At 39.0% G+C, this 26,123-nt stretch overlaps 1 pseudogene; it reads left to right on the forward strand.

Moving 5' to 3' along the window:
* The window catches only part of LOC139720462 (transcription factor AP-2-alpha-like), a 141,688-nt pseudogene extending 115,572 nt beyond the window's left edge, over positions 1-26,116 (forward strand).
* Positions 26,117-26,123: the final 7 nt, after the last annotated feature.

A 26,123-nucleotide genomic window follows, 5' to 3' on the forward strand; every position in this document is an offset into this window, starting at 1 on the left:
ATAGGTATGTGGTGAAATTTGTGCATATTTGAGTCATTGGCGCAGACAGAAAGGGCTAAAACAAGTGAATGTGGGATCGACGTAGTGTATTTTAGTATATCTTTATACTCTCAAAAAAGCGAAGGAACAAATGAGGCTTGACCGTGATAGTATGGTATAAGCTGAGACTGACTACGTGTTACAAGCTACGTTTTCATGTCATCTTCTGATTTCCATCAAGTGTTTGGGCTCATGTTATACTGTGTGATCATTGTGCGTTATTCTCCGTCGCCCTATGGTCAAGATGGATGGGAGAACATCGTGTGAAATCACAAGCTGCACAGAACACTTGATTTATCAATTTGTTTAGATTGATTCATTCAAATAAAAGGAGCAAATCGTCTGACCATCAAGCATGGAGCAATATAGCAACTCTTCTTACTGATGCTACATGTTGTATGATGGAGTTGCTGTTATGCGAAAAAAATAGCATATTTCGTCGGTGTTTTCACGAACCGACGCTATTTCGATTTTGGTCAAAATTTTCAAAATCGAGATATTGGTACCAAATGAAAGTGCTTTCAAAACTCTACCAAATCCCAAAATTTTAGATCACAAAATTAATTATTCTTAATTTTATCAAAGAAAGAAAAAAACGACGGTACTCGAAATATCGAGAAATTGAGAAAAAGGGGTTTCACGAACCGACGCAGTAAAGATACGCCGGTTCGTGAAACCCGAATTGCTAGGGTGAAGAGCAATGCGGGTTTCACGAACCGTCGCAGTTGCATTATTTTGAGCTTTGTTCAACTTACTGGCCTAGAATTAGGTTTTGGCCCTAATCCAGATCTCAGAGTGAGAACCAAACCATCTGAAAGATGAATGACGACCTAAGCCAGCCCACTGTCCACGAGTGAAGTGAATGGTAAGCTATAATCCTATTAAAATCATGCTCAAAATAACAGTTTCAGTTGGACTACCATAACCATTAATTGCGATAGAGTGTAGTCCCATGTATTCAATCGCGTGATGCTTATGAAGCCTAGTCTGTAAACGCCATCCAATTTGAAATTAGATCCCAAATCATATTATTTATAGTTTCTTTTCAACTTATGTCGTTACTTCTGAGACTACTGAGTACTGTAGTCGTAACGTCTGTGTGCAAGACATGCAAGATGTCAAAGTCTCGAAGACACTCATGGCTATGCCTTGACTTGAGTTGAAAATGAAATCATGAGATTGACAAAGTAGGCCTACTAAACTAAAAAAAAAGTAAAAAGTCTAAAAGTAAAACTCAAAGGAAGAGTAAAGAATAAAGTTAGACATGTTAGACTTTAACTTTCAAGTTTAACTATTAAGTAGACTTTACTTGTAATACCAGTTACTAGAAGTTAGTACAACTAAGATCAGCTGAAGTCTAAGACCAAGTCAAATTAACACAGAGTCTATAGACACTGTCTAGCTCTAGATCTACATCTAGACTAGTGGTAATACATGTAGTAGGTAGAGTCCACCCATTTTTTCCCCCAATTTTTACTGGTCCATTCCTGAAAAAGTTACTGGTCAGTGTCCAACAGTGATTTTTCTTGGTCAGGGACCGTCGGACCAGTGCCAGTGTGCAGCGTTGGTGTAGATGTCATCTATGACAGTATGTGGTCTAGTGATACTACCTAAACACTACGAGTAGTACTCTACGGGTTAGGTGGCTTTCCTGTACAGTGCAGTGTTATAGCATACTTGTGAATTCAGCCCTAGTACCGTACTGTGTGTAGATATGTGACATTATGTCTAACGTTAGTTCGAGTAGAGTACCTTTGAAGCACAGCGGTGGGGCTTTTTTTCCCCTAAAACTTGTGAATGCAGCCCAACCAAATGGCGTTTACATATTCACGCGTGATTGATAGTGATACAGTAGCGCTGTCGATTTCCACAGCAGCCATACATAATCTTTTGTCCTTTCTTCTTTCCTTTTTTCCCTTTGTTCTTTCACCCTTTTTATTCTTGGAATCGAAGGACTTCTAAGAAATGTCCCTTGACTGATTTAACCAGGACTCTTGAGTCCTGGTAAACCTAACCTAACCGAGTAACCGTTAACATTTGTTAGGCCTAACATAACAGTAACACTGACTTAGCCCTGTATTGACTTGGTCTTTGGCCGACTTACTGAGATGGCGAGTCTAACTCTTTAACGTTAGTCTAAACGTAGTCGTTAGATCTGTCAGTGTCAGTGTCACCGGTTATTGTATATGGTGCCATCTCTAACGTACGTTAACAAGTTGATGTTAGTTATCTATGTCAACTTACTGATTCAGTAATAGTGGTACTGTCATCCTGTTGGATATCGCCGCAATATCATCCGTGATGTGTTAATTTCGTGTCACAAAGACAAAAGTTGCCAAGATCTAATAGTATTAGATGTCTAGATCTAGATGTAGTCTAGATCTATAATATAAATTTTGTGAACCACTGGTAACTTAAAAGTGAAAGGTCTAGACTTCACTTAGTCTATAATCAGACCAGACAATCATGAGGCAAAGGCCTATTTAGTAGATCTATTCTTATTCTATTTTAACGTCAATTCCTACTAACTCGCCACGTGTTATTCCGAAGGCCAAGGACTTCCGGGTTAGTGATTTTTTTTTTCATAAATACCAAACAGCAGACGTGTTTCACTTGCATTCTTGTGCAGACTTCATGAAAATATGTGCAGTATCAAAGAAATATGATGCACATGACAATGCCAGTGTTTTATAGGTGAATGGTTAATACCTTTAAAAGCTGAATGATAATGTAGAGTCTAGGTCTAATTAAGATGTTACAGTCTCTGATAAGAAACAGGTTTGATTGTCATAGACTGTTTCCCAAATGCAGGTACATGTAGTAATATTCAGCTATTTCAATGCAATGCCTTGTTTACAAATACATGTAGATTTATATTCATGTGAATGATAATTCAATTTCTACATGAGACATACTAAGTGCTAAACATAATATCTTGCATCAGTAAAATGTGTAAATGAAGAGACAATTTGAATATGCATCAAATACGAACAGCAGCATTTTTTGACATTCTTTGATCCTGCATAGGCCTACCATTTTGTTTTATGTTTAATATGAATAGAGCAAAATAATTTCAACTTCAGTTTTGTTGGCTGATTTTTTTTTTCTTCTCAAAATTAAAGTTGTATCTTGTGCCATGATGTTTGATTTTAATCAAAAGTTCTTAATTTCTTTCTTTTCTTTCAGATGACTGGTGCCACGTAGTAGCAAAGAACTGGACTGTCTCAGAAAAGAAAAGGAAAAGTACAGGGTCGTGTACATCACCAACGGATGTGAATACAATGGTAATGTAGAGTGTAGGTCTAATTAAGATGTTAAAGTCTCTGATAATAAACAAGTTTGATTGTCGTAGACTCTTTCCCAAATGCAATTAGTAATATTCAGCTTTTTCAAAGCAATGCCTTGTTTACAAGGACATGCAGATCTATTCATGTGAATAATGATTTAAATTCTACATGAGACTTACTAAGTGCTAGACATAAGATCTTGCATCATTAAAATATGTAAAAGGCGAGACAATTTGAATATGCATCAAAAACAGCAGTATTTTTTTGACATTCTTTGCTCCTGTATACCGTTTTGTTTTATGTTTAATATAAATAGAGCAAAATAATTTCAACTACAGTTTAGTTGGCTGATTTCTTTTTCTCAAAATGAAAGTTGTATCTTGTATCATGATGTTTGATTTTGATTGAAAGTTCTTAATTTCTGTCTTTTCTTTCAGATGACTGATGCCATGCAGTAGCGAAGAGCTGGACTGTTTCAGAGAAGAAGAAAAAAGTACAGCATCGTGCTGATCATCAAGGAATGTGAATACAATGGCTTAGGAAAGAAGACAATCTACAGATAGGATAGAAGGGAGAAATTGGGATGAAGGGCGACAACATAAGGATGGTATATCTACAGTGAAATGTGATTGTAAAGTGGAAACATGAAAGAAGATCCTAAGATTGAAGGTGAAAACAATGCATTCCATTCTGCGATGTCGTAATTACAATTTTGCTACACTTTAATAACACTACAGAGAAACATTTATATCAAGGAAAGCTTCATGTGGATATGGAATGTTAGATTTTTTTTAAAGTGTTCATTGGTATGTATTTCATGATAATAAATCTTGAAGGTTTTGTGTGGTATTCATAACCTTGTGATAAATCTTGATAGATTTCTAAGTGCACATTGGCAATATTTAGATGATGCTGTAATCAGATTAAGTTCTATTCTCCTTTATTCTTTTATTTATTATTTTGTTGTCTTCAACCCACTTTGAATGTGTCACGTATGATTCTTATAAACATGGGAACATGCACTCCATGTAACTGATAGGACTTATAACAAATTGACATAATTATTCAACCATCACTAGACAGTTCTGTTATAAGATGTTCTTTATCTAACTAAAATTGTAAATTATGATACATGTATGTTCCCATACAAACTCACAACAAAATACAGAAATTTGATTTCTTTTAATAATAATTCATTATGTCTCTAAATTTACAATTAAAGAAAGTGATTGCAATAAGGATGTCAAACATTGTATATTAAAATAATAGATTATTCATTTGTCTCCATCCGTAGTAACGCACGCAACTGCAGTGTGCAGTTTGTAGGCTGCTGTGAAAAAAAAAAAATCACAGGCAGCCCAAGCAGGATTCGAACCCACGACCTCTGGATTACTAGACCAGCGTCATAACCACTAGACCACCGGAGTGCCCTGGCGCTACCTTTACACATGAATAATTAAGTATAGAAGGGCTTGGGGGTGCTTCGAAGTTTACTGCTCTTATTAGATATGTACATGTCATTTGCAACTCAACTAAAGATGATTAAACACACTGAAATTCTTACTTTGAATGATATTCATAATCTGTTTTTTTTTTCTTTAATAGCTTGGGATGTACACTTTATACACTGTATCGGTCTACATTTTGCCTACAATATGGAATTCTTTACTTCGAGACGTTTGTTTTTAACAAACAAAAAATTAAGAGTCCTTTAAAGGTCCTGTAAAACAGTGGTGTTTGTTTGTTTGTTTGTTTTTTGGTGGGGGGGGGGGGAGGGGAGTCAAATTAGCCTTGGTCCCTCTCCGCCGTCTTTTTTTTTTCCTTTAGCTGCATTTTTTTTAGTCATTACATGAAAATTCGTCTGCATCCACCCCGTAGTTTTGCTGATGACCTTTCTTTTTAATTATTTTAGCCACACACAATTTTGGCTGAATTTCCCCACCCCTCTTGTGAATTTGCTAGTACATGTACTAAAACACATTCTCAGAATGTGTTTATAGTACTGGTGGATTAAGGATTCACAGGGAGGGGGGGTCAGCCAAAATTTCTCTTTTCTCATATGTAACAAGCCTTCGGGGCGAAAGGCTGATATTATGGGCTTTCTACACACATTTTTAGATGCTAATTATTGGTTAACATGAGCATGATCATTTATGTTGTGATTAATTTGTTTCCTTATAATATGTGTATGACTTCTATTAGAGACTTAATTGGCTTGGCACTCCTTACATCGACCTATTTTAGACACCCATTTCCCTCTCTCTCTCGTGCTTTTTCTCTACTGTCCTGTGAATAGTGTAACTACATGTACATGCAGTACCTCTTCTCTTTTGTATGATATACATCAAGTTTTTATCTGAGCATATGGGTGTTGCAGCATAACTCTCAAGCTTCATGCATATGCAGCAACATCTTTGTGTGGTCATATACATAGTTATGCTTGATATATTAATTTGAGAATGTTATTCTTTCTCTTGTATATGTTCCGTCCGCACTCTATAGATGTAAATGTACGATGTAAGATTTGGTGTGCATGTTCGAACTGTGTTCCTCTTTTTGTGAACACACAAGAACTGATATAATAATGAACTTGAATTACACATATTCTTGAATCTTGATTCCATCTCCATTTGCCATTAGATATGTATTGATTTATGGAGCTCTTCCACAATTGTTATCCTTCCCATTGTCATTACTCTCTGAATAATTCAAATTTGATATTTTATTGAGGACCTATGTTTCTTCGATTACATAATGTACCTCTTCAATATATTGCTGCAAAAGGCATAATAAAACATGACCATTATTATATATTTAAAGTGAAGCTTGAAATTCTGATAGTGTTGATATTTATGTATTTTTAGGAGTTTATCAGTTTCGAAGAGTGCATGCAGGATGAATTTTATGTTTTTATATGATCAGGTGCAGCTATCATAGAATCTGTTGAGCAGGAAAGAGAAAGATGGAAAATGAGGAATTATGAGTGAATTCGCATGCGAGCCAAATGACAATAATGACACTGATAAAAATTGTGACAAAGTAAATGTCACAAATATGTGGAATAATAAGAAATAAAGAAATTAATATATTATTTCAGAGAAAGAAATAACAGAGTGCATGCATGAGTATGAAAGATGAGTAAATACGAGTAATTATTACTGACTGGCACGTCTTTTTCCCAAGATTTAGCGGTATCCTTCATCTTAGAACAAACATTCATAATTATTATGAAAGAAGTGAACTGAATTTTAATTAAAAATAATGTGAAAAAATGAAAAAGTAAGTTAATTAAGTAAAAAAAAAAAACAGTAAAAAGTAAAAAATATGAAACACAGTATACCGAGTACATGTATTACCAAATGATAGATGTCCAAATGCAAAAGTGTTAAATAATAATATATCCACAAAAAGGGGGGGGGGGCAAAGAAATCTTTGGAACGATCAACCACAGCTATAATAACAATACATGCGTGTACTAAATGAAGATGAAAACAATGACAACACTCTTTTTAGAACAATTAAGAGAAACTGGCTTGTATTATCATCTTAATTATCACTAAATGTATTGTAATCATCACAACAATCATTACATGACAATTAATTTCAATTAATAAGGTTATTGTTGATAAGCAGGTATAGCCCTAATAGTATTTGTATGTAAACACATACGAAAATGAAATAGCGACGGTTCGTAAATACACGCGTATTGCACGTTACCTATTGTACAGGCCCTACAGCGCGGGTCTCACAAACCGGCGTAATACAACTTACGTCGGTTCGTGAGACCCGCGCTTAAGTACATAACCTATGGTGCGCGCAAGAAACGATGGATTTACGAACCGACGCAGTGAGTTTGAAGACAGAAATATCGTAAATTTTTTGAATTCACACTAAAATTACACTATGGATAGGAAGAACAACTTCCACTCTCATCACCCTGTCAAAATTTTCACACACAAGACAGGAAAAGTCATTGAAAACGTTGTCTAAAACTTGTGAGATCTTTAAACGCGATTTTCTCAGAATTGCATTTTCGCTCAAAAACGAAATAGCGTCGGTTCGTGAAAACGCCGACGATTTATTTTCGTCAAGTCTATGCTAAAAAGAAGGGAGGGATGAGGATTATGTTTTTGTGTTTGTGATTTTTTTTTTTCAAGAAAGGCTAGTAAGGAGGTGGGCGGAAGGAAACTCTCGACCCAAATTAACAGCTAGGTTCCACGCAGGGTCATCCACGGCCCCGGTGTAGGGTTACTGGAAAGCGGGCAACTCCGCGCACCTGGGCGATGGGAGCCTTCAACTCACCAGCTCCGATTCCCTCCCAGCCGCACGGGTCACAGACACCGCGCATACACTGGTTATGCTGCTTTTCATTCTCTCTCCTCCTCCCTCCTCCTCCTCTTCCATACTTATTCTACCTCCATCCCTCCTTCTCCCTCCTTCTCTCTCTCCCTCTCTCCTTCCATTTCTCTCTCCATCCATCTTACACTCTTTCTTCCCCACCCCTTCTTTTGCTCAGAGAGGAGAAGGGGACGCATCCTCCAGGACTGCGGACCCGGGATGCTATCCCGGCGATCTCAGTCTGGTGACACTTAATAAGCGTCCACGTTCTCCGGGATAAGATAACAACTTCATTGACCTAAATAGAGTTTGTCTGGGGTGACCAGCGTGGATCGGTGTCGGGATAAATTGCTTTTTACGGTAATGATAATAAGAAGCGAGCCTGATTCAGACACCATAGCTATACTGATAAATTGTATTGAATTTTCACAGAATCTGAGACGCGTGGAAAGCTTCGCGGGTTCGTCCGAATAGTATCTCCGTCGGGTTCTCTTCCAATCTCCATCTCTATGCACACAGCTTCCAATCCTACTTTGCCCTTCCTAACCGTTATTCTTCGGCCAGTGTTTCAAATGAAAGAAATGAAGAAAAAAAAATCCAATTTGTGAGTTTTACCTCCGCATATCACTCCCCCAAGCCGTATATTTCTTCTCCATCCAATACATTTATTCTTCTGGATATGAAAGGTCTTAGTAGCCCAACTTTAAAATGAAATACGAGAGTATGTTTTGTAATGATGTAGATTGGACACGGATACGCGCCCTTCCAACGAAAACGATATGATATCATCGTGAAGCTTAGAGTAAGAATAGAATTGAGAGCCATGGAGGAAGAAGATATCACCTACGGAGCATATAGAAAGAAAAATCACAATAACGAGAAAATATGGCTGCTTTGACCTTGTTGGTAAGCAGAAGCCATCAGCTCAGGGGACAAATAAATAAGAAAAGAAGAAAGAGAAGAAGGAAAGTTGCAAGAAATGGGGAAAAAGCAGAGGGCAGGAAAACGCAGTATTGTGTGTTTGTGATTTGTGTGTGTGTGCAGGGAGGTGGTGTGTGTTTGTGTGTTTGTTTTTCTCATTGTGGGCTGATACAAATTTGTTTCACACTTTACGCAGCCTCAAAATCATCCAATGATGATAATGGCGTCAACATTGACATCGCACTATACCTCAACGCCTCGTATCCAATCAGCCTGCGCACAAGAATCCAAGATATTGTGAGCATCACCACAACACACGGGCACAGAAAGGCGGTGTACACACACAAGTCGTATCATGCGTGAATGTCCAGAGAAGAACATTATGATCGTTTGATGGTTCCCGAAGAGAAAATGGATTTGGAAGCTTCATTTTTCATACAAATCTAAGATCGCACGTGCGTTGCTGCAACTCCAAACATTCCCGTAGCAGTTAGCGAAAATACACAAGGGGGAATATAGTATTTCTTGATGATCCTAATTACTGAGGAAACCGTCTCATTCACAAATATACTAATGTCAAGTACGTGTAATTCTTAAGAAACAGAGCAAAACGAAGGAATATTACAAGCAAACAGCTTATTTATCCACGATGCTTCTCTTCTCTGCTCTTTTTTGTCCCTTCTTTTTGAAAAGCAGGCCAGCCAGCCCTTCTCTCAGCCGTGTCTCGATCGCCGGTCCCATCGAGTAAAGCAAAATTAGGGAATTATACCATGAATTCGTTTTGTACCTCTTGTATTATGGATCAGCCTTGTTATGGATAGTGATAATACTCAAATGATCAAAATTGTATTCTTGGTACAAATTCCTACAGGGGATGAGAGCGGTCACTAAAATGAATTAATGCGTGTTTAATTTTTTTGGCCACTCCTAGAGTTGTACAGAGACAATGGTACGGAATGTAAACGGTCGGAAAATTCAAGAAACAGGTGGTATCGAACAATCAGAGTTTCTCACCTGTTGAATCTTCTGAAAAGCACACTCGTTTGGTTTTGCATATGTTCATCGAACAATCCTGATTTAAAGACAAGCAGCTGGCGTCGGGTTTTAAATCAGATGTCTCTCCCCCCCCCCCCCCCCCCTCTCTCTCTCTCCAGTAGTTGTCCCAATATGCTTGTTAACTACTAGCCAAAGTTTACTATTCTTTCACCAAGACCGACTCAAATGAGTTGTTTACATCTAGAATGTGTAATTATTCACTTTGTGATGCTTGCTCCTTGTCAGTTTCGTGGAGATACAAAATACGTAATCTGAATACGAATCGGCTAATTGACGTAATTCAGCCGATGAATAGGACCAAGACAATGTATGACAACTTTTCCCTGAGAGCACACACAACCCTTCTGGTGTCAGGCTCGTCCTTTCACTTTAGGAAATGGATGACACAACAATTAACTAGTAGGTAAAGAACGTTTTTCAAATTGAAGAGTATTTTTTCTCTCTCTTTCTTTCAAATAAAATGTGGGCTCTGTCTTTTTTCAATGTAGTTTAATGAGCGGAAAATTGACGACGATTTTGGCGGTCTTTATTGTTTCGTCCCGTTTGATTTAGTTTGGTTTGATAGTCATAGAGTGCGGACTGTCTTTTCTGCGCTTTATCCCCGGGGCAGAAAAAGGGATAATCGTGGTCTACAGCGAGGCGATGCTCTCCCGTGGTGAATACATGGGTAATCTGCTGAGCGGAATGATCAGGAAACGAAACAGTTACCACAGCGGGGTGAAAAAACACTTTTGGGACTTCACAAAGAGTTGGTAGCATCACCACTTCTGAAGGATAGACTTCACAAAGACATCTAGCTACTGTATTGCCTTATCTCCTTGAATAACGTTGGTCAATATGGATAATTGCTTGTGACTCTTTTGTATACATAATATGTACAGCGTTGTGACCACACTGTATTTTGTTTACTACAGGCGAGCTTGAAATCTGCTTTACGAGCAATCATTAGGGCTTCAAATTATGTGCTCGTATCTCCAGAGTCAAGTAAATAAGTTTTGTTCATTCACAACTTCACCAAATTAGAACCGAATTGTGTTGTCAATACACACAATGTCATGCTGTCTCAAAGAATGATTTTTCCTTTTTTTTAAAGTGTTAATCACAAAAGAAGATAAAGGTTACAGAAAGATGAAATCCCATAAAAAGACGAGAAAAAGTAACCGTTGAAAAATATTGTTAACATTTGAAAACACCTTAGTAAACAAAAAAAGAAGCAAAATCTTTCAAAATGTGTAGTTCTATTCTTCTTTGTTCGTACTGATAATCGTAGCTTTTAGAGTACAATATTATACACATCATGTGAGCAGTAGTCAGTACTTCAGACAAGTTCGTTAACAGCACACCGAAGTATTTGAGGATATAGTTTACTCCACATTCATCTGTATGCAAAAAAAAACAAGCTGTAGACATTGTTCATATTTATTCGAAGTATATTTCCGCTATCACATTAAAAAAAGAGACGTTCGCATCTTCACTTCATATTTCATCCTCTAAATCTCGTCTATTTCCTTCCTTACAGAGCAAAGTCGAAGAATGGCGGCAGATATCTTCGAGAGAGACTCGAGAAGATCGGACTAAATCTGCCGGCTGGAAGACGAAAAGCTGCAAATGTCACCTTATTTACCTCATTAGTCGAAGGTAAGACGACCTGAGTAACGATGACCTTAACCAGAATGTAAATCATTAATAGAGCAGATCAGAATGTTTGTGAATGCAAGGCAGAGTCGCGGAAAACCTGTTTCTTGTTATGTGAGGAGTGAGACAAAACAGTGCGCATCGTGACGTGACGTCGAAATCACGTGACTATTGAGACATCTTTTTAGTGGTGTCCATTGTAGACTGTGGTACTGGAGTTTGCGACATTCTTAAACGGGCATAACTTCCTTAATTACAGTGTGTTCAAAAGAGATATATTCATGTTCCATGAATGTGGCTAAAGAAGAACAGCAAAACCAAGTTAGAAACATGTTACAAAGCAGTTACTCTGCGTTGTGATTCATATGTAAAAATAATGTTTATAATAATTATTCTGACGACGTTTACTGATATGATGACTATACAGTGTTTGTTTAGCTCAAAAATCTATCAAGTTCAACTTTGCTGTGAGAGATAAAGGTCGTATGTACCTTGTTGTTCCAGTGGAATTATTGACCATGAATGTACGTGCTATATAATGTCAGAAACATCAAAATTAGATTGTAGGCGTCTTGAAGCAAAGCTAGTCGCAATGGTGGATGAGTGACAGTAGTTGATCAATCGATTCGGCGCGGTGTGCGCGCCGTATCACCTGTAGGGACGATGCAGCGTCGCAGCGTGCGCCCCTCACACCTGAAGCCGTTCAACCGCCGAACAGCTTGCAACCCGTCTCCCGTAGACGACGGTTGCTACGCCAAAAGGGCGGGTAGGGGATAAGAGGTTGCAAGTTTGGCAGACGACTGAGCACCGCTTTTCGCTAATGACCGTCGCCAGCTCCGTCTCCATCACGTAGAGCTTTGTTTTCATGTTCAGAACACACAAAACTGGTCTTGAGTTGCTGTTCCCAAATGCCCCCCCTGTGTCTTCACTCATGCGCACACGCATAACTGAAATCACAATGAGGAACACATACACGCATAGAATACAAAATATCAAACACACACAACGGTACATACTTTCACATCTTTCTTGTTTAACCTATTAAATCGATATCAATGACTTTATATGATACAAACTTTTTTTTTCAGTGTATCAGTATCACTTCGGTTCTCTCTCTCTCACACACTTCTTTATAATTTACATCATGTCTATAAACACAAAAATAGATAGATAGATAGATAGATAGACAGATAAATAGATAGATAGATAGATAGATAGATAGATAGATAGATAGATAGATAGATAGAAAGCCATCTTTCTCACTCTTCCTCCCTTTCTGCATTCATATATATTTGCTCATTAATCATTTTCCTGTGCATATATGTCTAAAAATACGATTTCAAAATAGTCTAATAATGCAGACAGCAACTAGGTCCAGTGTAAATACATTTCCATGAAGAGACGTTTTTTTGAGATTCCATATTATTATGTTGCCTCTAGCTCGTGATTTGTTTTTTCCTTTTCACTTCAAAATTTGCTTTTCCATATTTACAATTCGTATTTGTGGAAAACTTTCCGTTGTTCATTCAATAAACATTTGATTGGTAAGTGCTTGTATGCACGTTTAATTTCCAGCCAAATGTACTCACATTTTTATATACATGAATATTCATATAAGCTTTCAAGCATACGTTGATACTCGTGGTTTGAATTTCAGTTTCTGCATGTATTGTACAGCCAGCGTGTGTTTTTCTTTTAGTTGTAGCTTTTTATAAAAGCTGAATTCAGAATGGGTTTATTGTAAAATGAGCGTTAAAGATGAAACAACGTTGAAGCCCATCAAAATTCACGAAAGGTAGGCCTAATGCTTCTGCAAATACTGTTGGGTTCTCTATGATGATCATACCTCTATGACGATTATACACATAATTGATTATAATAGCATGTATATAACATCAAATTGACGATAAAACGACGAGTACCATTATGATCTTAATAAGAATATCATCCAATCACTCGACAAGTTCACTCGGTCCAGTGCGAGAGCTCCACGTAAAATAGAAATACTAGGCTTACTAGAAATCGCGGAGTTTATGGAAGAATTCATCCTTCCAAACAGTTATAGTCTGCTTATCAGTTGTCTGGTTAAGTATCCTGTAAGATCTCAAGGTTTTTTAAGGTATTGGGGAGGATTTTGCCTTTAAACCTAAACGCCAGTCACCGGACTCATCTGAATCTTTTCGACGTTCGCAGTCTGTCTCTAGAGTGAAGAATGGACTGAATGAATTGAGATAATGAATAAATGTTCACATTCTAGATTTTACTATGTATGAGCTGACTTGCTACGGTAGAAATTGATGATATACCCCTTCCTCATGACACTGTCAATTTAGTGATGCCAGCATCAAATCGGCAATACCAAGTGAAACAAAGATCAGTAACATATGCATATATTTTCTCTGGGGTCTGAGCAGATGACACTGTTCTAGTCTCGTTGGGATCGCCTACATACTTTCTTTAATGTCGGAATCGATTTCGCACAAAATATCATATATACCGTTCAAACCACAAGTAAAGATTGATTTGAATCGTAGAAATACAATAATATTCCCCTACAGATGATGCGTAAGTCTGCTCAAAAGCAGAAAATAAGCGTACAAAGTTTTGTTGATGAGTACTATTACTTTGTTAATAATATTTCCTAACACTAGTTTTCAAAGTTGAATGGATAAAGTATGCAATCTCTATAAATCAAAGCATATCAGGCCTATTGTGTGACTCTTTTAACCACAAGTAAGCATTTATTTGAATTGCAAAAGTACAATTTAGTCCGCTACAGACGATGCTTCAGAAACATAGGATTAGCGCGCAAAATTTTGTTGATGGGTATTGAAACTTTGTAAATAAGTTCATAACACTATTCTTAAAAGTTTAATAAGATAAGTATTCAGCGCGTAATCAAAGCCTATTATGCGTATTGTATGACCTAAGAAGTACTTCCGTGTCCGGTGTAACCTCGAAAGGTCTTACCGAACAAAGGGTTGCGAGATTTTCCTTGCACACCACCTAGTCATTCGTTCCATCTTGAAAATCATACTGATGGACATCTTCACAGCATGGTCGATGCTGGATTGTATTATGTCCACTCTCTATCAAGAATTCAGCATCTGACTCACCCCCCCCCCCCCCCCCCCCCCCCGCCTACGCCCCTCAGTCATCCGTCACTGCTTTTTCCTCCACTATCCAACAACCTCTAAACAATGTCTCTCCTTGACTCAAACGCAAAAGCCATGTCCGGCCCGGAGCGGCGCCCGGGGCACAGCTCCTCGACTCTCGCAGGAAACTTCCGAGAGGGTCCCTCGAGACAGCGAGGTTTCTTTTCGCGAGGGGAAGACTTTGGGGTCGTCCAAAACAACATAACCCAGACTTCCCTCGGCCACTCGACGAGCCGACATGGCCACTTCCGAAAACTGTTGCCTCTCAACGAAATCCCTGGTCCGATGCTCACCCATTCTTATCTTGTTGTTGTTGTTGTTGTTGTTTTGTGCTTTTTCTCCTTAAGTTGGACTCCTTCTTGTCCATGGGAATCGCGTCAAAAAGCTTTGATGCTTTTGATGGTCTTTGAGAGGTCCGTTGTCATATTATCTCGGCTTGTTTTTCAGTAAATCGCAAGGGGAGTGCCTAGCATAGGTGCCATGCTCAGATATGCAGATAAAATCGACGACGATGATAGCGATGATGATGATGATGATGATGATGATGATGATGATGATGATGATGATGGTTATGATGGTGATGATGATCGTGATGATGATGATGATGATGGTGATGATGATGAAGATGATGATGACGAACATCATCATCATTGTCGCCATGGTTGCTATCAACAACAGAGATACATTTTGTCACACATTTTTCATTGTTGTGTCTATTTAGTATTACTCTCGAGTACCTATTTAGTATTGATTCAAATAGTCATCATAGTGGTTATCGTTGATGAAATTATTACTCTTTATCATCATTGTTATATATCATTCTATCACAATCCTAATTACAATAATGATAATGATAATAATAACAGTAGTAGTGGCAGTAGTAGTAATAGCAGTAATAGTAATAGTAATAGTAACAGTAATAATAATAATAATGATAATAATAATAATGATAATAATGATGATATTTAGAAGAAAAGAAGAAGAAGAAGAAGAAGATCATTATTATCATCACTCTTATGACCACGATATATGTCAAAATATCTGTATGAATGTATCGACATATATTGTATATGAATGGGTCGAAATGATATTAGTACTAGTAGCCTCTTGCGTTATCGAAATATTGCGCAATTAAGCAAATTGACTGATGCATATGTCACAGCGAATAACGTTGTCATGGTTACGTTTCGAGAGGAGTGTGTTTGTGCTTGCTGGTGACAGGAAGTAGGATTCTTACTCTATGCATCCCCCACCTTGTTCTCTGTCAAGCCGTCATCCTTTCTCCCGCGCTAGCCAATATTTCCCTGTAAGGTGCAGATATGGAGGGGAGCGTGTGTGTGGGCGTGTGTGTGTGTGTGTGTGTGTGTGTGTGTGTGTGTGTGTGTGTGTGTGTGTGTGTTGTAGGGGGGGGGGGGAGAAGCCTGAGTAGGTGAGGAAAAAGAGAGAAGAAAAAAAATGAATGAAGACTAAGATTTTTCTGAACCGAGTATGAACATATCGCACCGTATTCTCTTCAGGCAAATTGCGTAATTCGAGAATGCGGCAAATTCCCAACTCGAGTCTCTGTTTCCCTCGCTGATCACTCGATCTCGCTAAAGTTTTCCCAGCCTCCGGCGTGGTCCTGGATGTAAGAAGCGAGATGAAGAACTGGTAGAAGGATGCTGGACGCGAGAACGTGTTAGAGGTTGAGGATAAAGTGAACTACCGATATAGCGGGGAGAAGGTGGTGGGTACGAGGCGAAAAAAGGGGGGCTGGTAGCGACACGAATTGGGATGATAGGGAGCGTCAAGCAAAACACTGGACAACACGGGAGACATGAGTTGGTCCCGCGTTTGGGACATAGCCATCTAGGGAGCTGATAGGAGCTATTAACATAGAGGATGTTAGGTTTGAATAGATATTTCAGGATCTTTACTGATTTTCGTCAACATGGTTCTTGTGTTATTTTGTGCGCAATTTTAATGTTCATCATACACTTTTATCAGAACTTCCCCTCCCCCTCTGATTCTATTTCTCCCTCCTTCCCTTTCTCCGTCTCTCTCCATTCTTACTATCTCCCCCTCCCCTCCTTGGTGTTAAAAATGAGAACAAACTCAATCCATCTTGTTTTCTTTATCCCCATTTCTCATTTTCTATTTTCACGTGATGTATGTGATGGCAATCTTTCCTGATTTATTTAGCATTTCCTCTTCGAATTTCCTCTTCAGATTTTTCCCCTCTCCCTCTCTGTTTTTCCCTGTTCTCCTTCACCAACCATTTCCTTTTTTAACCTGCCCTTCTCTTATTTTCCTTTGTCCTTGTTTTCTTTTTTTCTCGGTCTGTTTTTTTTTCTCGGTGATGTTGTTACGCTGGTCTGATTGTGATTAACATTACCTCCAGTTGGGAGAAAACTCGCATGGTATCGGGTATACAGAGCGCCTCGCGGCCGCTCCCCGCGCCGTAGACAGCACAAAGGGGCGCAATGGCAGTGGATGGGCTCGGGTCTGGGGTAAGGTTTCAATGTTATCACCGGGGCTACGCGTCACGATCGATGCTATACCCTCGTTTAGAGAAGAAACTATACAATCCGAGGAAAGAGAGGAGAGAGGGGGAGAGTCTGCGCGTACATGACTGTGGGTGCCACGATCAAAGTGATTTTGTTCTTAATGAACTAGGGTTACATTAAATTAATAATTATTTCAAATAAGCAAAAACAAAACATAGCCATATGAAAATGCACATCACAGAATGTTCCGGCGCCATACTACTTTAGCATAATATTTCTTTCACTGAGAAGGGATATGACACAAGTACAGATCCATTCGTGTTTTGCTCTTTTCAAAGTGATACTTTGTTGGACATAGTATTTCGTCTCTTACTCTCTAAGCCCTCATCACCCCTCCCCGCAAGTCTCCCCGTCATTTAGCCCCTTTACACGCGTCCTCCTCCTCCTCAACCATGGCTGGAAAAGTGATGCGAGATCATTTGATATAGTTCACCGGTAAAGGAACTCAGACTTTCACTCCTTTTCCCCCATTTTGACTACCCCTCCCCCTCTATTTCTCTCCCAGCTCCCCCCCCCCATCTCTATCTCATCCTCTCCCCCTTTATCTTTCTTTCCTTTCCCTTGCCCAGTGATCATCTGACCCTGAGAGGCCGGGCAAGGAATCTTGGTTTCCCGATTTCTGTAGCTTAGCAATTGCCCACCGGGCACAGGTGTGGGGTGCGGTCGTGAGCTTGAGCGCTAGAGTCTGCCTGCGCCATTGCAGTGGCGTTTCGCATCGGCTTGTGAGCAGCTTAGACCCTATGCAAAGGGAGGAGATCGCAGAAAGCCCATCGCTAGTTTTTTTTTTTCTCGTTTATCGCCGGCGGCAAAATTGCCCATCCCACCCTTAGCCCGAGTGCCCAATCCCACTGCCATTTTGAAATCAAAATTTTGGCGTTTTGTTTCACAGATTTCCATGTCGGAGCTCTGGTTGGGATTAGAGAAGTATAGACTATTAAAAGGGACGAAGATGAGGAGAAGAAGAAGATGAAGAAGAAGCGGAGACCGGATTGACTAGGGAGAAAAGGGAGATGGGGTAGGATGGGGGATAAGAGGGTGGCACAGAGAGAGAATGAAGAGAGATGCAAAAATCATTGATGAATGAGAAAGTCGAGGATCATCTTCGTGTACAAATTATTCCCCAATTCATCCTTCATTCGCCTCGTCAAGCGGCTTACCCAAGCCATTTATGATGGAGTTGGTGGAGAAGGCTCTTTCTTGTCCATTGCCCGAGGCATACCTGATGTCTTTGGCGCGCTAACAAGGCCTGACACCCCTCCGGTTGACCTGCTTCGTCGGTGATTAACCCTGAAGTATTGTCACTCCGCGTCGAGTAAAAATCGGTGCACGAACAGTTGTTCCCGCTACTGATGCGAGGCATGGCAATGTAGGCTACTTCTCCTCAGACGATGAGGGAATGAAGAAATGAAAATACATAGAGAAAAAATACACTCCACCTCTCCTTTCTTCAATGATTATCAAGTCAAGAAAAAAAAATGTCCCGCCATTCCCTTGGGAAGTTCTCATCAGTCCATATTCATAGAGCACCTTAGGGGCTTCTTATACCAGACACGACTGTACGCTCCAACTCTTTCTTGTACGCGCTTCATCAAACACCAACCTTTATGGTGTCAGTCTTCCCAAACGTCTGCCCGTCATCTTTCGTCCCATTTTACACAGCATATGACGTGTATGTATGCTACAATGTCTGTCACGTACATCTCCAGTTGTTACATTTGTTTTATCCGTCTATAGTTTTATAGTAGCAGTGTCTGTACATCTTTCGTGAATGGAGGGAGAAGTAATTTTGTTTTGAGAACAAAGACTGTCGATGACTTCGGTCTAAAAATTTTAAAACAAGTTTTGCACCTTTAAAAGTATTAGAGTGTCCAATGTCACACGTCTCTATTCTGTCATAACACAGTCGTCTATAGCACACACGGATGAATGAATAATGACATTTACTTAATTCAATCTCATTCTACTGTGAATTATTATAATGTATTAGCAGAGTGATACCACTTAAGGCAAAGCAAATATTGTTGTGATAATTTCAAATACCAGACAAACACATTCTTGCAACGACGGACACAACTGAACTTTGTATTTTTTTAAACTTGTCAATGAACTATATAGGCTTTGCGCTGTATGCCAAAGTTTTAATCACTTTTCATCTCACCTATAGTCTCCTCTCCTCTCTCGTGTCTACTTTCCTCGATTTCTAACATTTTTCTCCTTTCATGTGCAGGTTTAATTTGCTGTTTGTGATATGCGTCATGTAAAAACGGTTTGTCATTAGGCATATTATTCGAGGTACTTCTTTAGAGAGACATACTAAGTGGCAAGATGATCTTAAAACGTATGAAACATGTATACGGGGTGACAAATTTCCTTAGCCCCGTTGTAAACAGCAACGAATTGTTTTAGAAAGCAGCAAAGACTATAAGCAGTAGCTTTTGGTAGGATAAGAATTGTCAAACGTTTACTAATGTGACATTTAAAGATTTTGAACGTCCTGTCGAAGAATGATATTAGAAAGCAATGGCACTGGTCACTTCACGTCAAGTTCACGATCTCATTGCAGCCAAATGAATCTATCTTTCGTACGGGAGTGTCGTCCATTTTGTTGCGATAACATTCAGGTCAACTTTGTATAAAATTGCCAGTCATCATTTCCCATCGGAGTGTGACTCTCACTCCGATGTTCTTCACACAATGATAGTTCCGTCTGACATGTGGACTGTGTGATGATTCAACGAACGCAGCAACAACGTAGAAAAGCGGCATGGCAAGCCTTTATCTCCGTCTGCCATCTTTGCTGGAGGATATCATTTGCAAGAAATATTTGCCCTTTTTTTTTTGTGCAAACGAACAAGGGAAGCCAGAGGAACAACACACACTCAAACCACAGGACACAATCATACAACGGTTTTGAGTTTGGAATTTTCCTTTGCGCGCTTTTTTGATTGTGACTCACGCCTTAGCTGTTTGTGCGTATACTGAAAAGGGTGGAGGAAAAAAGAAGCTTGAACGTGATTGTATACGTGTGGGACTGGGAGCCAGTCGTACCTGACACGATGTAGAAGTAGTAGCCTAACCTGCAACCTACACAACTGTTTTCGAATAGAAATATCATTATTAATATTTTTAGCAACTAATCATCAGTACATGTCACTCAAAAATTAGAAAGAGATAATGCGCTGATTAGAATTCTTATTGGACTTTTTTTCTAATAGTGTGGAAATTAATGCAGTCCAATAGTATTATGTTTTCACGAAAAAGTAATACACATCACAATCGCGTACGCAAATTACAACGTTTGTGTCATCTCTTCGCTGCGCTTCACAAGTCCACTACACAGAAAGGAGGAAAAAGAAACATTTATAGTCCAGGATTTAGTGATGATGTGTTTATTTGTTGCAGTGATTGTTGTCGTTACTGAATTGTTCGCAACTGTACCTTTACCTTTTTTAACTTATATTCGAAGCAAAGGGAATAATTTGAGGCAATATCATGGTCGCCACACACAATTTGCTCTTTAGTTTGTTTCATAAAAATATGAAGAGTTTTATCGCAAAACGAGCTAAGTCCATTCTTGTTAAGTTGAGATATTTGAGATTAAAGCTGCGAAAAAAACACAAATAAATAATAATAAGAAAATACAGTATATTTGTAATAATAACTTCTAGAATGTTCCTTGCTAAGTCACAAGTGAGGTATAACTGGAAAGGTTTGATTTTGCCCTATCTGATGATGGACTTACTTTTAAATGTTTAAAAATGACGCTTAGCTCATTTTGCAATAAAACTCTTCATATCGAAAATGCATAATTCCATAACTTTCTTACTTTGCATGATTACAAACTGACAAATGTGCTTCCACTTTCAGCTTTTGCATAATTTATGAAGAATAGACTAACGATGTAATTGTCTTACTAACTAATATAGTTTATTTCATCCTCTTCACTGCTCATCTTCAGAATTTTCCGACAATATCAGTTAGTTCACAACGTTGTCAATAGAAAATGAAAAATCTCCTAATTATAATGAATCTTCACTGTTACAATATTGCGACAGAAACTTTTCGTGATGTTTCACAATGTCTTATTAGACCTTGTTTGTTTGGAGACCTTATTATACCTGGTTTGCTTCCTAGCCATGCAATATGATATGTATAAGCACAAAAGACGTTTCATGATGATAATATTACTATTAATGATAATGATGATAACAGTGATTATGATAATAATGATAATGATTCTACTACTACTATACTAATACTAATGATAATTATGATGATGATAATAATAATGATAATTATCATTACCATGATAAGATTGTAATTACAATCATAATGATAGCAATAATGATGATAATAATGATGATGATAATTTATCAGGCGTATTTTGAATTCGACTCATGATTGTCTTCTCTTTTTTTTACCATGAATCTCGCTTAAAGCGAAAAAAAAAATCAGGTCATTCATGATTTTGATTTAATCGTGTCCGCTTTGACATTAATAATAATTGTTTTGGATATAAACTCCAAATTTTATTGTCCAAGAATGGAAATTCATTTTGCCCAATTGATCGTGGGCCCGGCAGCCACTGAGCAGCGCCAGATCGACGTTGCTCTAACCTTTTCAACTGTTGAACGGCAAACAAGGCAGCAGCAACTCACATCTTTTAACGTCTTTTGGTATGACGCGGCCGGGGTTTGAACCCACGACCTCCCGATTGTGAGGGCAGCCGCTCTACTCACTGAGCCAACACATCGGTACAACAAAGAAAAAATGTGCAAATTGCCTCACCTTCAAAAGAAGAACAAAAGGAGGATGAGAAGGGAAAGCAAACGGAGAAGAAGAAAATAGTGGTAGTGGTGATGATGATGATGATGATGATGATAAAGACCCAATGAAACGAAAGGTACCATGAAGAGCAAAGTCAGGAAACAAAAACAGAAGATTGTTGTACTTTTATGTCGATGAACTATGGCAGTTTAATCTGTTGAATATGGAAAGAAGACTGGTCCAGTACTAAATCCATCTCTCTGTGTCCATGGCTGGTCATAATCGGATTTCTGTCCATTAGGACACCATGAATTATCCATCCACGTCTCAGCCTCTGTCATTGACATCTAACTCACAAGAAACCGAAATGAATAGGGTATCCTACTCGGGGGACGTAGCCGGCTGGCAGTGTTTGTATTACCATGTTCGCCGAATGGACGTAGAGGGCTACTCACTGTATGACGCCTCCTCTCATTTTGATGACGCTAACAATCGTCGATATTACAGAAGCGTGATAGCAAAATTGTGATTTGAATCTGCCATCTGTATTTTAATACGATGGAAATCAGTGTAATGATAATTTTCATGTAGGAGACGGTAGAACTGAAATACATTTGGTCTCACGCATACACTACCTCTTTCTCGTTTGCATTTTGCGGTTTTAATGACTCTTTAATGACGATCAGACTCACACAGTGTCAGATTGTTAGAGTTGCCCACCGCCTTGTGGTTTCACAGAAAAGCGCTGCGCAGCTTTAAGAGTGCTCTGCGTAAAACAGTGAGCAGGGAGTTGAAGTATGAATGAAGGCGATGCATATCATCGCATGAATGGCGCTCTAGTATCCCCTGAACAATCGAGATAGCTGGTGACTCCGCCCATTTGAGATGTGAGCAGAGATGATGAGTGTGATAACAGTCAACTTACACATCTCATTTGCATGATGCCGCTTATATACCGGCCTACGCCGTCTGCAGGAGTCAAACTAACGAGCGAAAGTCGTGTCTTGGTATTCAGTGATAGCCGAAGTTGTCCACCATACGACTCACCACCTCCTTTCTAAAAGCTTCATAGCACAAGACATCTAAGATATGAGATCGAAAAAGGATTATATTTTTGAAGTTGGATAAGTTGGATGGAGTTTTAATCCTTTAGCCCTCTCCAATGATTATATATTTTGTAAGAGTCAAGAGATTACTGAAAGTTATCATGTAAATAAAAAAAAAAGCGATATTTGTTTGAATTATTCATACCATTCATTCACTCGGTGCCAGCACTTTCGATCTTATCACATATAGTCCGATCCGGAGAATTTCGTGCTCAATTGATATGACAGTGTGTCTTTGTGCGTGTTATGTGTGTGTGTGTGTGAGAGAGAGCTACATCTGTATTATCTCTCTTTATCATATTATATGACAATATTTGATAAATGGACATAGAGAGAGAGGTGGAAGGAAGATAAATGATTAAGTATTGATGTTGTGCAAATGAAATTTATCACGAAAGCTGTGACTAGCGAGCTCTACATCTGGGTTAGACAAATAGCTTCCTCGCGCATGTGCAGAAGAGCATTTTCGTTTTATATCCACGTCGTAGGATTAGCGTCCTAGATTTAAAGCTCGCGAGTTAAAGTAGGTGATGCTACAGAACAAGAATTTCTCCATTGTGTTACATCATTTAGCAGGATCCCTTGGAAAGCGAGATGAAGATTAAAATGAAATTAATCTTGCTTAACAGCAGTTGAATATAATTGATTATTACCTATACAAGGGAGTTTTGCGAGGCAATTCCGGTTGTTATTTTGCAGGGTTAAAGGTCAGGAGTTGTTATTTTGCAGGGTTAAAGGTCAGCAGTCAATATGCTTTTCGCCACGTCGCTGCGTAACAATAATAGTATGAGCAAACAGTGCAATCTTCCGGTTTGGGGAGGTGGGAGGAGAAAGAGTGAAATCTCTCTCCCCACCTGCCTGCTCTAAACGTAGTTACATTCCGATCGACCACGAAAAGAAAACATTCCAGGACGTCCAGGTGTCAGTTACACGCACCGCAGAAGAACGCTGATAAATCAACTCATACAAGGTCGACCACTTACAGAAGCACTAGGCAATGACTAGTCCATTTGTGATCAGTAATTGCACAGTGACCATCAGTTTTACAACTCTCAAACTTTAGACAGAGAAGTAAAAATAAAGTGTAAGAACTTTCAGAAGTTTGAAGTTTGCCTGTTACAACTACATGTATCTTTGAAGTGGGAGTTGAATGATATACACTGATGAACAATTCTGCAATTATTCAACATGTTGATGGTTTACAGGTAGTCAAATGTGGCTTGATCTGTATCATATATAGTGTATAGCCGTATTTACATATTTTCTTAATTTACCTAGGGGGATAGGTAATAATTATGATATTGACTGGCCTTTCTTTCGGGAGGTACCACATAAATATTGCCCGCACTGAAAACATATTGCCCTCGTCTTCGACTCGGGCAATATGCTTTCAGTTTGGGCAATATTTTCTGGTACCTCCCTCAGGGCCAGTCAATATTATATAAATGTTTACCGAGTGACGGTGATTACAGCAAAGAAAAATTCCACATGGCATGCATATAACCTTACCTGCATTGAAACGAGTTCGAAATTGCAATATAGGCTTATTTCACAGTTCAAGGTGACAACATTTTGTAAACATCTTTCCTATTTTTCTCTTGTCTGTTTAATCTCTGCAGGCGAGGCGATTCATTTAGCTCGAGACTTTGGGTACGTGTGCGAAACGGAGTTTCCGGCTCGCCAGCTCTCGGAGTATCTCACGAGGCAGCACACAGACCCCTCGGAGATCCAAACGCGGAGACAAATGGTGCTAGCCGCCAAGTAAGTCCACTACCGATTTGACAGAGAATACAAGCTATAATATAGAAAGGTTTATTTATTCATATCATATCTCGTAGCCCAGGGGGCTAAATTGCATATAGCATTTCTAATACTATAATATACCAGTGTACAGACAAATTCAAACCTTCAGACAATACAAAATAAAGCATTTACACGTATGATATATTAAATGAGTGAGAGAATAATAATATCGTAATTACACAAATTAATAGGTTGAGCAATATCCAATACATTTAACATGCACAATAGGAACGTATTCCACATTTTGTCAAAACAAGCAGAACTATATATATAAAAAATAAATTACTGACACTACTTTCGAGTTTGCCGAACTATGTGGCACATAATCTCTTGTACCTGTTAGCTAATGATTACATAATCATGCATTCCATCCCAGTATAACATTCAGAGTGAGATGCATTAGGGGATGATTCTTCAAGAGTCAAGATTATTAACCATTGTGTGTTACGGTCTTATCGACATTACGGTCTTCTATAATAACAGTAACCAGAGTCCTCTTATGTAGGAATATTTTCTTCCCTTTGGTCCTGCTATTCCTATCAACATGACATTGCTAAATACCCAGCCACACGCCTTGTTGAAAAGATGATAATGTAATAATAAGAGGTAAAAGACATTGTCCACGGATGTAAGCACCCGTCTGGGCAACATTGATACTTAGAACGTGTTTTGGGGAGGAAAGAACATTCGCATGCATTGGGATGTCCTGTTCCCGTGCCTTTCAAATAACAAAGATATCTTTTCATTTTTTATTTATTTTTTTATTTATTTATTTTTTCGGGGGGAGGCTGGGGTTGTAGATTTTTTTTTTAAAGCAAACATGACTTGGCTGATAGAAAAAGGATACAGTTTGATATTATTCACGTTCATTTGCCGTTGACAGAATATAAAGAAACAGAGTCCTCTGTGTCCCTATATACATTCAAGTCTTCCATCATCGTACTGCACGTCTAATTTATACGACATTTAGAAGCCAATAGGAGGATAAGAATCTCATTCTGTAACCCTCGGAATACAGATATTAGTCCCAATTGTCCATCACATGACAGAGCGTACTGCATTTCGATCGTCCCACATAGTCACAGTGCTCTAATTGCGCCTTTCTTCTAACACTTAATCCTTGCAGACAAATCACCAAGGAGCTACAAGACGTCCTGTGTCAGGATCGGTCCCCGATCGGCAACACTCGACCCCAGCCCATCCTCGAACCGTCCATTCAGCGGTGTCTGACGCACTTCAGCCTAATCAGCCACGGCTTCGGCACCCCGGCCCTCTCGGCGGCTTTCGCCACGCTGCAGAACTGCCTGACGGAAATGCTGAAGTACATCGAGAAGGCGTTTCCGAACAGCATCCCACCGCACCCCACCACGCCCAGCTCTGGCGGCAACGTCGTGAACAAGATGGACGGTAGCCCGTCGAAAGGGGACGACAAGAACGAAAACCGCGCAAAGGACATTGTATGAGGCGACG

This window comes from Diadema antillarum, unplaced genomic scaffold (genome assembly GCF_040938485.1).
Source record: "Diadema antillarum isolate AM-2024a unplaced genomic scaffold, OU_Dant_1.0 scf00000128, whole genome shotgun sequence".
Lineage (NCBI taxonomy): Eukaryota > Metazoa > Echinodermata > Echinoidea > Diadematoida > Diadematidae > Diadema > Diadema antillarum.